This window comes from Trichomycterus rosablanca, chromosome 1 (genome assembly GCF_030014385.1).
Source record: "Trichomycterus rosablanca isolate fTriRos1 chromosome 1, fTriRos1.hap1, whole genome shotgun sequence".
NCBI lineage: Eukaryota > Metazoa > Chordata > Actinopteri > Siluriformes > Trichomycteridae > Trichomycterus > Trichomycterus rosablanca.
This window is the reverse complement of record NC_085988.1, coordinates 58,802,077-58,818,800: the sequence shown is the minus strand read 5'-3', so window position 1 is coordinate 58,818,800 and position 16,724 is coordinate 58,802,077. Positions and strand designations below refer to the sequence as shown.

At 34.9% G+C, this 16,724-nt stretch overlaps 1 protein-coding gene across 1 annotated transcript in view; it reads left to right on the top strand.

The window, feature by feature from the left end:
- Nucleotides 1-1,787: 1,787 nt before the first annotated feature.
- Nucleotides 1,788-16,724, top strand: part of LOC134324859 (chemokine-like protein TAFA-2) — a 55,030-nt gene continuing 40,093 nt past the window's right edge. Inside the window, exon 1 of the mRNA XM_063006777.1 lies at nt 1,788-1,840. The gene's annotated coding sequence lies outside the window, so the exon portion shown is untranslated. The remainder of the gene's footprint in view (nt 1,841-16,724) is intronic.

The following is a 16,724-nucleotide window of genomic DNA, read 5'->3' as shown; positions in this document are numbered from 1 at the left end:
CAAATAGAAAGTCTGTAATATGAGAGCGGCACACAAGCCACGAGCATAGTAACTCATGATTTAGCCTAAAAACCTGCTGGTTTCCTTTCAGAAAAGTGTCCCATTTTAGCTGAATGTTTTGTCCTAATTTATCTATTACATTTGATAGCCACTGAAAACTATTTTTCATTACAAGTAAAGTGTATTGTTACAATATCAGGTCAAATAATTAATAAATGCAATATTCTACAAACATTTTGTTTTCATACATTCATTGTTTTAGTTGCAGTACTCTTATTCTTCTTCCTCTGGTCTTTGGGATCATTGATGATCCATGGCGACACTGTGGATAGTAACTCTGTACATCCTTCTGTCTTCAGCCATTTTGATTAACGTTGATATCGTAGTGTTCATTGTTTCTGTGATGTTGTCGTTCCATCGTGTTGCAGGTCTTCCATGTCCGCGTTTTCCACTAACTTTGCCAAGCATGATATCTTTCTCCAGTGATTGGTGTCTAGCAATATGTCCAAAGTAAGATAGTCTTATCTTTGCTATTTTCGCTCGTAATCTCATTTCAGGTTCGATTTCGTCCAGTATCGATTGGTTAGTTCTCCTGGCTGTCCATGGCACTTGGAGAATCCTTCTCCAACACCACATCTCAAAACTGTCTATCTTCTTCCAATCAGTCTTCTTGATTGTCCAGCTTTCACATCCATACATCATAGTTGGGAGCACCAGACAGTTTACTAGTCGTACCTTGGTTCTAAGTCTGATGTCTTTGCATTTCCATACTTTGTCCATATCTTTCAGTGCTGTCTAGCGAATCTTCGTCTGATTTCTTCTGTATTCGAGGCTTTGTTGTTCACGATTGATCTGAGCAGGTGAACTCATTGACTATTTCAATGGTTTCCACATCTATCTCAAATTCATCCATGCTGTTTGTGGCCAGTATTTTTGTCTTATTCATATTCAGTGTCAGGCCCATTTCCATGCTGCATCTTTTCACTTTGACCATTAGATCTCGGAGGACTCTTATTACCATAGAGAAAATCAACATGCCACATGGCTTACATTGCATGTCCTAAGACAAGTAATTTTTTTAATCTTTCATTTGCCAAACTTAGTTATCTCAGATAACTTGTAATAACATGTTTGGTGATTGGCTGCCAATATTTAATCAGCCCATGATGCAAAACCTTGTCCCAAATATGTCTCATTATGCCAGATGTCCCATAAGTTACAGTTATTATATACTATTAATTCCTTTATGGTTTAAAATACAGAGTAACTCTTTCCCTACAGCCCACTGGGTTTGATCTTTTTCCTTTTTGGACATTTTAGGGGTGTTACCCAATTTGTAGCAAAAGTTCGATTGCGTTACCGAGTAGAGACAGACAGCACACAGTGTGTGGTGGAGGAGAGCTGTGCAGGAAGCATCTTTCAGACACTCACGGACACACTCATTTACACTCACTCACTGAAACAGACTCTCACCCTGACTGAATCCAGTACTCACATCAGAAATACACACATCGGGATTTTACCACCTTGACAGCACAGAAGGAGATTGAGAGGTTTCCACTCTGCAGTGTTGTTGGTTGGACGCACCGTCTCTGGACGCACGCTGAGCGGGAGCAGGTTTTTACGCGCATCCTAGACCATTTACAACCTCTGGATTGAGACAGATGTTGGGGCGAAAAGAAACAGACGTCTCAGTTGGGCACTGCGAACCCGGCCGGGCTGAACGATGCTGATATCTGGCTGGTTTGCTGGCGGAATTTGTTCGATCTGTTGGATTAAAGACGTGGAAAAGATACGAAGCCAGGGAGAGAAATAGTGCAAACTCGAAGCGGTGCAGCAGGTACAGCAGCATCCCAAATACACTACTGAATCACACTTTATCTAATCATGCTGTAATACTCAACACTTTATCCTCTAATACAGCTAGTCTGGTCATTCACTAAATTACTTAAAGAACTAATAACTGTTCGTTTAACCTATTTGTAAAATGTGCCTAACTTTAGATTTTGTGTATTTGAGTTTATTGCTTTTAGGAGATGTCGAAACAGGTGTATTTAACACACGTTGTATTACTTATTAACATAAGTTGTCTTACTTATTACTTATTAACATCTAGTTAAGAAGCCAGTGTGTCTCTTTATAATGTAACACAATGTGTGTTATAATGTTTTATTTTCTAATCCCAAAAGCACCACATAAACTCATTTTTACTAACAGATAAAACATACATGCAATTCAGTCAGTAGGTTTCTTAGATTACACATATAAAACACCAATAATTATTTATTTAAAATATATATTTAATAATTAGAAGTAGGACATCCTTACTTATCTTAGACTTACCTAAAGATGTTGCCAAAATATTGTCAACTCACTGATCTGTTACATAATACACCTATAAGTAATAAAACCTTTATGTAACATGATTTTAAGGAACATAATATATGCACAAACAGATCAAACATTGAGCTTCATTTATCTAAAGTGTGTACTGTATGTAAAGTTTACATACATTTGTAAGGGACATACTGTATATGCTATGACAGTCTTGGAATTTTAAAAGTTTCTCAAATTGGTTTGTGGTTAAATAATCGAAACACATACAGTCCTTTTTTGTCAGTTTATTTTGAGTTTTCTTTAATTCTGTTTAGTCAAAATGATAAAAACTGCAGCTTAGAATATTCATTAGTAATATAGACAGTTAGTTCTATGATATACTGTACAGTACTTTAACATACATGCAATTCATAATCAGTAGGTTTCTTACATTACACATATAAAAGACCAATAATTATTTATTTAAAATATATATTTAATGATTAGCAGTAAGATATCCTTACTTACCTTAGACTTACCTAATGAGGTTGCCAAAATATTGTCAACTCACTGATCTGTTTTACAATACACAATTTGTAACATGATTTTAAGGAACATAATATATGCACAAACAGATCAAACATTGAGCTTCATTTATTTAAAGTGTGTACTGTATGTAACGTTTACATACTGTACATTTGTAAGGGACATGTATGTTATGACAGTCTTAGGATTTTAAAAGTCCTTTTTTGTCAGTTTATTTTGAGTTTTCTGTAATTCTGTTTAGTCAAAATGATAAAAACTGCAGCTTAGAATATTCATTAGTAATATAGACAGTTAGTTCTACGATATACTGTACTTTAACTCCTGATTTATCACTATTGATTGTTATTGCCTACAGCTGGTGACCACTTTATTAATTAATGTATTAATTATTATTAATGTTTTTTTATTTATTAACTAGATAGATAGATAGATAGATAGATAGATAGATAGATAGATAGATAGATAGATAGATAGATAGATAGATAGATAGATTCAACTTTATTGTCATTGCTTAGTACAGGTACAAGGCAACGAAATGTAGTTAGCATCTACCAGAAGTGCTAATAGTAGCATAGTGCAAAAAACAGAGAATATTAGTAACATATACCTATGATTAATATGAATATAGAGTTATAACTATAGCTAGTTACATATATGAAATTATATCTATGTACATATTACTATATACATAATAGCAATAATAACAATAAGCATATTAGTAAAAATGAATGTGTAATATAATAATAACAGTAATAATAATAAAGATTAGTTAGGTATATATTAGTAATAACAGTGCTGGGATAAAGGATGTGTAAATAGTAACTATACAGCTGTAACTATAACTATATAGGATGGTGAAAATATAACTATAACTATACATATGACGGTTGTGTAAAGTGCAGGTGCAATGATAAAGAATTACAACAGTCCAGTGTGCAGTCCGGGGTGATGGTAAAGTGCAGGTGCAACTTGTGCAATGATAAATGTGCAATGATAAATAACACAACAGTCCAGTGTGTAATCAGAAGGTGCAATGATAAATAATAAATAATAGGTCCAGTGTTTAGTCCAGAATGTCCAGTGTTAACGGCGAATAGTGGTGTTCAGTAAAGTTATTGAGGTTGGAAAAAAACTGTTTTTAAACCGACTGGTCCTGGCACGTATGCTCCTGTATCTTTTCCCAGATGGTAGAAGGTTAAACAGTGTGTGGCTGGGGTGGTAGGGGTCCCTGATGATGCTGTGTGCTCTGCGCACACAGCGCTGGTGGTGAAGGTCTCCGATGGTGGGGAGCTGTGTACCGATGATTCGTTGAAACTAATACAATTAATAATCCATTTTGCTGAATAAGGTGAAAAAAAGACATGGCCAGACACATTTTTCCCAGCATAATGGACAGCTCGACAAAGACCACATTTTCCTGAATTTGTAAATAGGCGCAGTTAGTTAAAAAGTGATAATTAGTCACCAGCTATAATTAATCATAATAACTAGCAATAAATTAGGAAGTGGTCACACAAAGTTAAATGACAACTAACTTTTTCTACCATCATAAAATTTTAATTTATGTGGTTTTATGTACCAATTGCCAGAAATGTTTGGACATTTAGTAAAATGCAGTGAAAAGAAGAAGTATTATTTTTTTGGAATCTTCATTTGGGCATCACAGTGGTTCCATAGGTAGCACTGTTGCCTTACAGCAGGAAGATCAAAGCATGAAAAAACTACAGACTTCTCTCTAAAATCCCAACATACACCTCAGAATATTGGTACATCTAAATTATGCCAGTCATCCATGCCTTGCATTGATGCCTCCACATACCATGACAGATGTTGGCTTTTCCATCTTTTGCTGTAACAGTCTGAATGGTCATTTTTGTTTTTGGTAAGGAGAACTTCATGTCCCTTTTTCCCCAAAACAAGCTGTACCGTGGAGTCATCTGACCACAGCACACATTTTCAGACGTACCAGCAGTTCTGTATAGAATTGATGTATGGCTTTCTCATTCTTAATGCAGCGGCAAATTGTGTTAAGTAACTATGGTTTTCTGAAGTACCCCTGAGCCCATGTAGCTATATTTATTTCAGTAGCATCTGCTTTTTTTGGTAACAATTTAAAACACAGTGACTTAAATATTATATGAACTTTTCACTCTTAATTTGTCCTGTACCAACGTTTTTTAACTGTGCTACAGGAATTAAATTCTAAACATATTTATATTTACAAACTAGAATAATCAGTGAAAACACTGATTTTTTTCTACTTTTTTGAGTTAAAGATAAAGATAAAGATTCTAAAAGCAGATTCTTCTTTTTATTGCATTTTACTAAATATCAAAAAAAAAATTAGGTTTTTTTTATGAAATAGGGTTTGTATATTTATGAATCAGTATATTTTCATAGTATCAAATAACCTTATAAAAATGCAAATTCATTTTATTAGGAAAGAAAGATTCATTCCAAAAACAATGATTCAGTTACAGAAAAAAATACACACTGGCCAGTATGTCACCTACAAATGTATTTATCTTAAATCAACATTAAGCTTGAGGCATACATCAATTAGTTTAATTTGTTTTTATATATCTTTCTTAAAAAGCTCTCAAAGCCATTAAAGGTCGATGTATTGTTTAGGGTAAATAGTTTTACATTACTGGCTTAGTCTAATCCAGCCTAGCTCTTTACTTAGATAAGAGGGGAATAAGCTCTTAGCTGAATACAGAATATAAACACAACATTTAAAAATTAATACTCAGTATAATGTTTGTATAATTAATTTAGCACACCGTAAACACTACATACACATACTCAGAATGGAGATAATATGTGTTAACCTAAAATGCATTTTTAAAATTCATTATTTTAGGAGTGTACGTATTTCTTTAGGTTATTTTTGCTTCAAAAGTTTAAATGAATTAGTTATATAGAATGGAGTAAATACACATTGTACATAGTTGCATTACTTGACTAAGGTGGTAACACTGGTAATAATAATCTAGGTGAAATAAGACATAGTTTATTAAAGCAATACAAATTCATAGCTTTTTGTTATTTTTGGAGGTTTTGTTTCTTTTTTGTTTGAAAAAAAGTATTATTGTAATTTAACTGTGTACATTCTAACTACAATAAATGTTTTATTACAATGTTTTATTATTATAATAATTTATACAACAATTATGAGGTTGTTATGTAGTTTATTTATGTGAAAATAGTGTACACATTTAAATTATGTAAACTCAAGGTAACAGTTTTTTGTGCATTTACTTTTTAAATTTTTGCTTTTATTATCATTTACTGGTCTGTTTAAATTGTGTTTTACACTGGCTGGCATGGAAGTATTGTATTTGTATCTACTTTAATGAAATATACATTGTATTTTTGTAGTTTTATTTTTGTTTAACTGTAATTATCCATATGTAGCACTGCCCTTCTAACACTGGTAAAGTTTTGAATGACTTCCCATGATATTGTACGAGGTTAGTCTGCTATACAAAAAGCTAAAGAATGGAAGCCCTGCCAAAAATCCACCTCACATGTACTTTGCTGTAATTTAAAAACTTTAATGTTTTATTAATACAAAATGGTTGATTTAAACCGTTTGATGTTAATTCAACACAGTATTTGTATTGAAAACTATTGATACGGCACCAGTCCATTGCAGGACAATACTCACTTTATTATGTCAGTGTAGAACAATTATCGTGTAAGTAAATTTTAAACTTATGAATAATAAAGTGTATCTAATTAAAACAGGACTGAATAATACATTGCAATGAGATGCTGGACTTTCTGTGATTATAATGTTATAATTGTTATGGCATCATCTTGAAAATCCTATTTATAACTCATTTAAAAAAACACCGTAACAAGTTTAAAATAATGATAAGTATGATAAGTAAACATGTCAGGGTGCACTGATAATATGTAATCTGGTTTATTAACTCTTGCTTTAATGCTGTCATGGTATACAAATACAATATGAAAGTGATTTTTATGTATGCACAGTTTCTGACTGTTCATGCCCAAACAGCTTTGTGAATAGAAGGAATTTAAACGTCTGCATCTATCCTGTGTGTTTGCCTCAGGGTGATATTAGAGATAATGGCTGCAATGAAATGGATAAAATAATCAATACGATACATTTTTACAATATTAAAAGCGTTGTCCAATATCCAATAGCATTGATCGCCTGTATGATTTTAAGTCAAAATAAAGCCATTTAATAGCAACTTTTATTAAGTGGAGCACTAGTTGACATCTAGTCAGATTATTTTAATTGTTTAATTTTATTATGCGCTGTAGAAGCTGAAATATGCAAATCCCTTTAATTTTTTTTTCTGATTTAAGGGTGGACAATTAATTGCCACATGATAAGATAATATTGTTAAAAAAAAAAAAAGCAATTATTTTTAAGGGTATTTAGTAATCTTTATACATAAATATATGTATGTATTTTGCAAATAGTGATACATCTCTGGCAAATTGTCACAACCCAGTCAGTAATTGTTATAGCATTTTTTATACTAGTCTTTCCAGCACATTGTACTTATACGTATGCTGTATACCTGAATAAATTTGTTTAAAATTTTGCAGTAACTTTTGTTTATTATTAAATATATATTTATTTTTGTTAGAGACATATTAAACTATTATTGTTGTCCATTCGTGTTATGATAGATACTATTTATCAAAACTTATTATTTTAGTATACAGTATGTAGACAACACAAACACCAGACCAATACAATTATATATAGTATATAAATTTACATAACAAAACACCTGTATAGTACAAAATTTGAGACATTAGGAAAAATGTAAATAAGAAAAAGACAAAAATTAACAGCGAATTCTTTTTGAATTGTAATTTCATCACTTTTTGTCCTGGTCAGGGTCATGGCGGAAAGACTGGGAGTAGAAATTGTTCCATGAAAATGATAAGGAGTTTAGTGTACTTCAGTGGCCTCCCCACACACCAGGTTTTGATTTAATAGAACAACCATGGGAGGTGATAGAATTGAATACTCGCAGCATGAATGAGCAGCTGACAGTCTGCAGCAACATGGGCCAAAATCTCAAGAGATTCTTTTCAACATCTTGTGGTATCCATGCCACAAAGAACTGTTGCTATTTTGAGAGCAAAAATGAATCCTACTTTGTTTTGTGTAACTCCATCGACCACCTTTGGGATTAACTGGACATCAAACTAAGCCATGCCTTCTCACTCAACATCATTACCTGACTCACAAATGCTGTTTTGACTGTATGGGCACAGAAATCCAAAGGCATACTTTGAAATTTTGCAATATGCCTACATAGAAGAGAGAATGTCATTTTAGTCCATTAACTCCATATTAACGTCCATGGTCTTAATGTTTTGTTATGGGATGTCCAATCAGTTCATGGTCAGGTGTCCACATTCTTTTGAGCATAGGGTATATGCGCTTTTTTCTGCACTTAATGCTGCATGTTTTTATTAGAATATCAGATCAATTAAAGCAAATGAGTTCAGTTTTTATTTTATTGTTATTTAACTAATAAACACCAAAGTAACAGAAAGCACAGTTACAGTACATACGGCCTTTAGTGTGAGTATGTATTAGCAACATGGGTTTTGGGGACTTTGGGTTTTGATCCTTTACTTCAGCCATTGTCTGTGAGAAGTTTGGCATTTTCCTCCAACCTTTCAGAAAGATGCTAAGTGTGTAATGGCCTAAATGTGAGTGAGTAAGTGGGTATTTGATTTCCTGTAATATATGCAGTGTTTCTGGGTGGCAGACCCTGATTGGGTTGATGTGGTTAGTGACAGTGAGTAAATGATTACTATCACCCAAGTGCTACATCTGCTTATAAATAATATTTTAGAACAGTTTTCTGTTTCATGACATGGATGCATCATGTGCAACCCTGTGCCTGTAATGTTACAAAAAATATATCAAATCACATAATACTGAACCATGATAGAACAATAATGTGGTTAAAAAGCCATGACAATAGGGGAAAAATCATAACTAAACTTGTAGTTGGCATATCACAACAAAGACCAAATTGTAAATGTCATGCTACAATAACCAGCGCTCTTTGTGGTAACTGCTGTACCAACAGTGCAACAGTACGGGGTCGTTGTTGTCACATTTTTCTTTCAAAATTCTCCACACATTCTTTATTGGGGACAGGTCAGGACTGCAGGCAGGCCAGTCCAGTACCCGTACCCTCTTCTTCCACAGCCATGCCTTTGTAATGTGTGCAGCAGGTGGTTTTGCATTGTCTTGTTGAAAAATGCATGGACGTCCCTGGAAAAGATGACGTCTTGAAGGCAGCATATGTTGCTCTAAGATCTCAATGTACTTTTCTGCATTAATGCTGCCATCACAGAAAAAGTGTTAATGACCTTTGCCAAGGGCACTGACACGACCCCATTCCATGACAGACCCTGGCTTTTGGACTTGTTGCTGATAACAGTCTGGATAGTCCTTTTTGTCTTTGTTCCGAAGCACGCGACATCCTTTTTTTTTTTTAAAGACCTGGAATGATGATTTATCTGACCACAGTACACGTTTCCACTGTGTGATGGTCCATCCTAGATGCCTCCGAGCCCAGAGAAGTCGACGCCGCTTCTGGACATGGTTAACATAAGGCTTCCTTTTTGCACAGTAAAGATTTAAGTGGCATTTGTGCATGTAACTCTGTATTGTAAAGCTTGACAAAAGTTTGCCAAAGTAATCCCTCACCCATGTGGTTATATCAGCTATTGTTGAGAGGCGGTTCTTGATGCAGTGCCGTCTGAGGGATCGAAGATCACGACGTTCAGATTAAGCTTGCGCCCTTGGCCTTTATGCACTGAAATTCCTCCTGATTCCTTGAATAGTTTAATGATATTATGCACTGTAGAGGAAGAAATATGCAAATCCCTTCCAATCTTTCTTTGAGTTACAATGTTTTTAAACATTTTAATAATTTTCTCACACATTTGTTGACAAACTGGAGATCCTCTGATCATCTTTGCTCATCAAAGATTCAGCCTTTCCTGGATGCTGCTTTTACAATCACCTGTTGACATCACCTGTTTGAAATCACATCATTATTTTCTTTTTTTTTAGTTTAATTATTTATGTGTGAGTTACAGCAATGACAATCCCTGGTTTACAGCTAAGCTCAGGCGGTTAAAGTTGCAATCAAATAAAAGTAAAAGTAAGGGACACTGCATTTTTATTTTATTTGCATTTTCCATACTGTCCCAACTTTTTCTTATTTGGGGTCGTATAAGTAGTAGGGATGTCCCGATCCGATCTCAAAGATCGGGATCGGGGCCGATCAAGGCGTTTTTTAATTGATCGGAATCGGCTTTACTAAACCCGATCTTAATCCCGATCTTTTGTGTTACGTCATCATGTCCGCTGTGTGGAAATAGTTTAAATTGAAAAGTAAAACAAGTCCAACAGTGAAGTGTAACGTCTGCAGTGTGAGCGTTTCACGAGGCGGTGGGAGCAGAGCTGCGTTCATGTGTGAGAGTGAGTGAGTTAAGGATCACACCGGTTTACAAAACAACGTAGTGATGCACTCGTTTAATAAAGAAATAAATGCACAGTATATTCACATATTGTCGGGAGTAGAACACTTTATTAACTTCTTCTGTTACGGTACCGAATAGCCGACAGTTGAGTCAAGCACACTATTTCATGTTCTATGGAAGGCCTAAAGGGTCAAAACACACTTACTTCGTGTACAAACGTCCATCAAACCATTGTCACAATACAAGCACTTTAAGAACTGGCTTTCCTTCATAACAAAAGAGCCTTTCCATTTTATTTTGGTATTCAGGTTTTACTGTAATGCTTTTAAGTAACTTTTTTTCTTATATTCAAGTTAAGCTGCTACACAGATTTCTGTTCATTTTTAGTGTATCACTGCATTAAAAATTTTTTTTCTTTGAATGTAAAGTACAAAAACATTAAGCAATAGCTTGGATGCAGCATTTTTCCCTTCAGCACTGCAGAGCTATTTAGTTGTTAAACATATACACTGGATTAATTTGAATAATTGTAATGTACTTGAAGTGTGCACTGTGTGAACAGTATTATCTAGTTCTTATCTAGACAATGTCTAGAAAATACAAGTATCGGTTTGAGAATCGGTATCGGATCGGGATCAAAATTAATAATCGGGATCGGTATCGGGAACAAAAAAACGTGATCGGGACATCCCTAATAAGTACCATAATCATAAGGCCATGATAGGTGTAAGAAGACATAGTATAATAGTTGAAAGGTAAATAGATTCTCTAGATACAAAATCTATCCCACTTTCACCTCAGGGGAAATTGCTAAAAGTGATATGGTTGTCAGTATCTGGAAACCTCCGCACAGTTCATGAGGACAGGAAACTCTAATTACAGTGTGTCAGTGTTTCTTAATCCGGCAAAGAGGGAGGATTACAGAGCTTCTTATTGAGAAGCTGTTTTAACACCTCAGGTATTTTTTCAACACTCGATACAATGAGAATCTCCATTCAAAATGCTGTGTAGTGTAGGACTAGGCTTAATCCCTGTCTGTGAAACCAACCCTATATGACTGAAGTACATAGACAACTGACCATGTGCTTATTGGACATCCCATTCCAAAACAATTATTTTTGGAGTTTGTGCACAGTTAGAACAATGTCCACTTTTTGGGAAGACTAATGTTAAACAAAAAAGGACTGGCTCAAGTTGTCCTTCCAACTTATTTCAAAGGTGTTCCCTGTGATGGATTTTTATAAAGGGTAGTATGAGAAGTCATGCTATGCCCCATGTGAATCTCCCACAGCATCAACCAAATGTAGAGATCATTTTATGCAGCAGCAATAAGGGAACCCAAACCCCAACCATACTTCCCTTTTTAGATATGGCCAATTTTGCCTATTGGATACCCAGTCAGGATGAGAGCTTAATTGGTTAGATTGCTATACCACTGGAGTCCTATTTATTCCCATTAGCTCTATATGATCAAAAAATCTTTGTGAATGCGTATACTGTAAGGACTGGAATATTTTTAGGACTTCTACCAACAAGTTTAGTAAGGAGGTAAAAAAAAAAACGTAACAACTATACTCTGAGAAACCAGCAGCAATTCTCAAATAGTAACTTGGCTCCTTGACTGGAAGGGTTTCAGACATATTGCTAGCTTTAAACCAAAAAAACAATACTCTACAACCCCCCCCCCCCCCCCCCCCCCCCTTCCAACCACAATAACAACTCTCTCAGTTCTGGAGAGGGACGTAAACAGAATATTCAAAGACAGAACCCCTGCAAGGCAGCAGGACCTGACTCCCTTCACCCTGAGGCACTGTGCTGACCGACTGTCTTCAGTGTTTACATACATCTTCAACACCTCCAGCCTACCGGCCTGCTTCAAATCTTCTATAATCATTCTGTCCCAAGGTCCACAGAACTCAAGGACTACAGACCTGTCGCCCTGACCTCTGTGATCATGAAGTGCTTTGAACGCCTCATGCTGTCATACCTAAAAACCGCTGCTTTATTCCCAGACCCCTGCAGTTTGCCTACAAAGCCAACACATTTGTAAACGACGCAGTAAACATGACCCTCCACTTCATCCTACAGCACCTGGCCCAGAGTCCTCTTTGTAGATTTAAGTTCTGCTTTTAATACAGTCATGGGACAAGCTGAATGTGTCTGTTTCCACCTGTAGGTGGGTCACAGACTTTCTAATTGGCAGAAAGCAGCATGTGAAGCTGGGAAAATATGTCTCTGATTCCCAGACCATCAGCACAGACTGCCCACAAGGCTGTGTCCTTTCTTTTCTACTCATCTTCCTGTACACAGCTGTTCCTCCAGCCATGAGTGAGTCAAGCTGTGCCACAAGCCACTGATGAGTGGGCTTTTTGCTACATATGATTGGTGTGAAGATCTGATCATGTCTTATCATGTTGTTGGAAAGCCCAGACCCCTACCCTACTATTTCTGTTGGTTTCATCATACAGTGAAACTGTACCGAATGAACTGAATTAATTTACATTTGTAGCATTTCATTTTGAATGACCTTTAAAAGACCTTGCCACTTTAGATAAAACTAGGAATATTAATGTCTATTTTCATTGCAAATATAGGGTTTAATTTTTCATGAGGAAAAAGAGGTTGTAATGGGTTGTTTTACATTCCATGCAGCTGGCCAGTACATTTAATAGAAGATGTTTGAGCAGAAATTATTCAGCCGTTAGGCTTCTGGACTAGTGGTCAAAAGGTTACTGGTTTAAGCCCAACCACTGTCAAGTTGCCACTAAGCAAAGCACTTAGAGTATTTGGTAGGGCTGGCACCGATCTGTATCGGTCCGATATTGGCCCAAATCACTGGATCGGATATCAGAAGGAAAAAAACGTGTAATCTGAACCAATGTAAATAAAGCCATTGTTTGTGTGTAAAGGAAATAATACACGAAGATACATTCCAACAAAGTGCCGTTTATTGCCAGCTCACTCAGCAACTGCCGTAACATTTAAATTTTTGGCATTTAGCAGATGCTCAGAGCGACTTACAGAAGTGCTTCCAAAGTAGACATAACCTTGCTCTAGTTTAAGTAGACAACAGACCAAGAAGACAAATCTGCTGAAACTCTTTACCAAACTTTTTGGTAACAAGGTGTATCTTAATGACTTCATTAACCTGTCCCACTGATCTACCACTCATCTGCAACAGCCATTCAGAAATTAAAACACTGATTTACTTAAACTTTTAGCATTTTAAAAAATTATCTACTACTGCCACATCTAAAAACACTGTTTAAACACAATAAAAATCGCTTTATAAATGATAAATCGCTCACCTGAGATAAAGAAAACCTATCTTGTCCCGGCCTGGAGATCTTTCACATCCTCAACCATTAATCCATGAAATAAAACAAACGACACCGTTTCCCGTTTAGCCACAGATGTCCTCTCCAAAATCCAGCAGGGTTTAATAATCTAAAAATGTGACAGAACGGAAAATCTCAACTCTGCGTCAATTCTAATTGGTCCATCGCGTTTGATTGACATCCACATCTTCCAATTGTAGACACTTTTGTTAAACAAGCCAAAAATGCTGCTAAATGTTGTGTGTATAAAAGTTCAAATAAAAACAGCAGTTTTGCAGAAGTGTGATGTTGTAGATGATGTATTTATTCCTTTAGAATATTTGTTTCACAGTCTGAGCATTATTATTTAGATAGCTACTTTAACCATGGTGTGTTATTACTGCTTAGTTGTTTGAGAGGAGAAATGACGGTATCAGATTGGTATCGGTATCGGCAGATACTCAATTTGCAATATCGGTATCGGACATAAAAAAGTAATATTGAGCCAGCCCTAGTATTTGGTCTCGATTGTACTGTGAGTCACTTTAAAAAATCAGAATTAATCAAGACTTATTTCTAAAAAAAAAAGGTGAAGGTGTATGTCACTCCTGACTTAATTCCATTTATAGAGACAATTTGAATTTGAAAGTACAGTATGTACATATGTATTGGAACCCTTAAAACCTTGGAATACTTAAGATAATTTGCCAAAAAAAAAAAAGAAAGAATAATTGCTTAATGTAGACAGTTTAAAACTGTACTGTATTTGCCAGATAATAATAATAATAGTAATTTGTCAAACCAGAGCTTTTTTTTCTTTATCAAACCAACAAAACGGAGATCAAATACAGACATGAAACAAACTCTTTAAATTCTACCAGTCTTAAAAGTTTTACAAAGTCATTTCTAAAGCTCTGGGCCTCTAGAAAACCACAGTTAGAGCTATTGTGCATAAATTGAGAAAACAGTAGTGCACTGTGCTAGTGGCTGGCCTGCCAAGATTTTATGATGATTAATTTAGGAGGTCCCAAAAAACCCAGTCAAACATCTTACAAACTGCAGGCTCTTGTCTCAGTCAAGGTCAGTGTAAATTATTCCACAATAAGAAAGACCCTGAGTAAAATGGCATTTATGGGAGAGTTGCAAGGTGCAAACCACTGCTGATCATAAAAAAACACAATGGACACAAAATACATTTAGACCACCCTCAAAACATTTGGGATACTATTCTGTAGACTGATGAGTCAAGAGTAGAGCATTTTGAAACTTGGTATTATAACATCTGGCTTAAATAATAACATCAAACCAACAGTCAAACATAGTGGCAGTAACGTGATGGTCTGGTACTGCTTTTCTTTTGTGCTCGTCAGTTCATGAGGTAAAGCTCAAGCAGTTAGGTTATGCAGCATGACTGATATAAAGCACATCCAGTTCTGAATAGCTTAAAGAATCCGACGTAAGCTTTTGGAGTGGCTGAGTCAAGTTTTTGAGTTGAATTTCATTGAGATGCTGTGGAAAAACTGCAGAACTGTAACTGAATTAAAAATCCTCCAAAGCCTGCATGGGTGGAATTTCCACCACAGTGATGTAAATTACTTATCACAGTTATTGCGAACATTTGATTGCAGTACTACTTAGGGTGGCACAACCAGTTATTAGGTTTAAGAAGGGCAAATAATTTTTTACATGGGTAATATAGGTTTTAAGTAAATTGATCATTCAAAAGCTGCATTTTGTGTTTACTCATGTTGCTTTTATATTGAAATGAATCAGAAGATCTGAAACATTTAAATTTGTCAAAGAAATTGGGTAAAGAGTAAATACTTTTTCACAGCACTTGCTTATAAGTAAATTTCAGATCTTATAGATGTACGAAAGCTTATACATTTTAGATATGTAGAAGTTGTATTTATTGGAGTTCAATGGAACTAAACACCAACTAGCCCTGTGTGTAAGTTTATATGTACCTATAAACTTAATAACTGACTGTACTTCCCAATGTTGCCTCTCACTGGAGGTTCATCTTCTTTGTCACTTTGGAGACATTTAATCATTAATTGCAAGCATAACTTGCAAACCTTCAAGCAAGGACCTGCCACTACATCAGAATATGGTTCAAGTTAGGTCTTTGACTAGACCATTTCAAAATACCATTTTATAAATTTCAAGCCTTTTAGAGATGACAGGAAGCCATCTCAACAGCATCAAATTTAATTTACACTGTCACTCGTCCTCCATCAGACATGTTGCCATTAGTGCTCAGCTATTAGTAAGTTAGAATGTATTTGCAATTTTTTTTGTGCTCTTGGCTAAACAACAGATTTAAAAAGAACAACGAAATAGGAATTTAAAATTGCATAATATTTGATTTTTTAAATTAAATTTTATTATACAGTATAATAAATGAATTTGATTTCACGGCTGGTAAAAACATACAGTATTAACATACAAAATTAACAAAAAATGTTAAAAAGTAGTAAAAAGCAAGTTTTTTTTTTTTTTTTTTTAAGTATTGACACTATATTAATTCCACATTCTATATTTTGTAAAAATAAAATAAATAATTTTTTTTATTTCAGTTTATGCTTATAAAGACAATATTTGGCTGAAGACATGTGTGTTGAATATTAAAAAAAAAGTTAAATAATGATCAGTATTGTAAGTTCCAATAAAAACACAGTTCACTCACATTTATTACAGGTTTTATTTTTATTATTAATTTACCAAAGACCCCAGAAGCACCTATATACAGCGGGGAAAATAAGTATTGAACGCATCAACTTTTTTCTCAGTAAATATATCTCTGATGGGACTATTGACATGAAATTTTCACCAGATGTTGGTAACAACCCAAGTAATCCACACATACAAAGAAATCTAAACAAATAAGTCCATAAATTAAGTTATGTGTAATAAAATGAGATGACACAGGGAAAAAGTATTGAACACATGAAGAAAAGGAGGTGCAAAAAGGTATGGAAAGCTAAAACACCAGCTGAAATCTGTCAGTATTTAGAAAGCTATCCTGCCCCTATC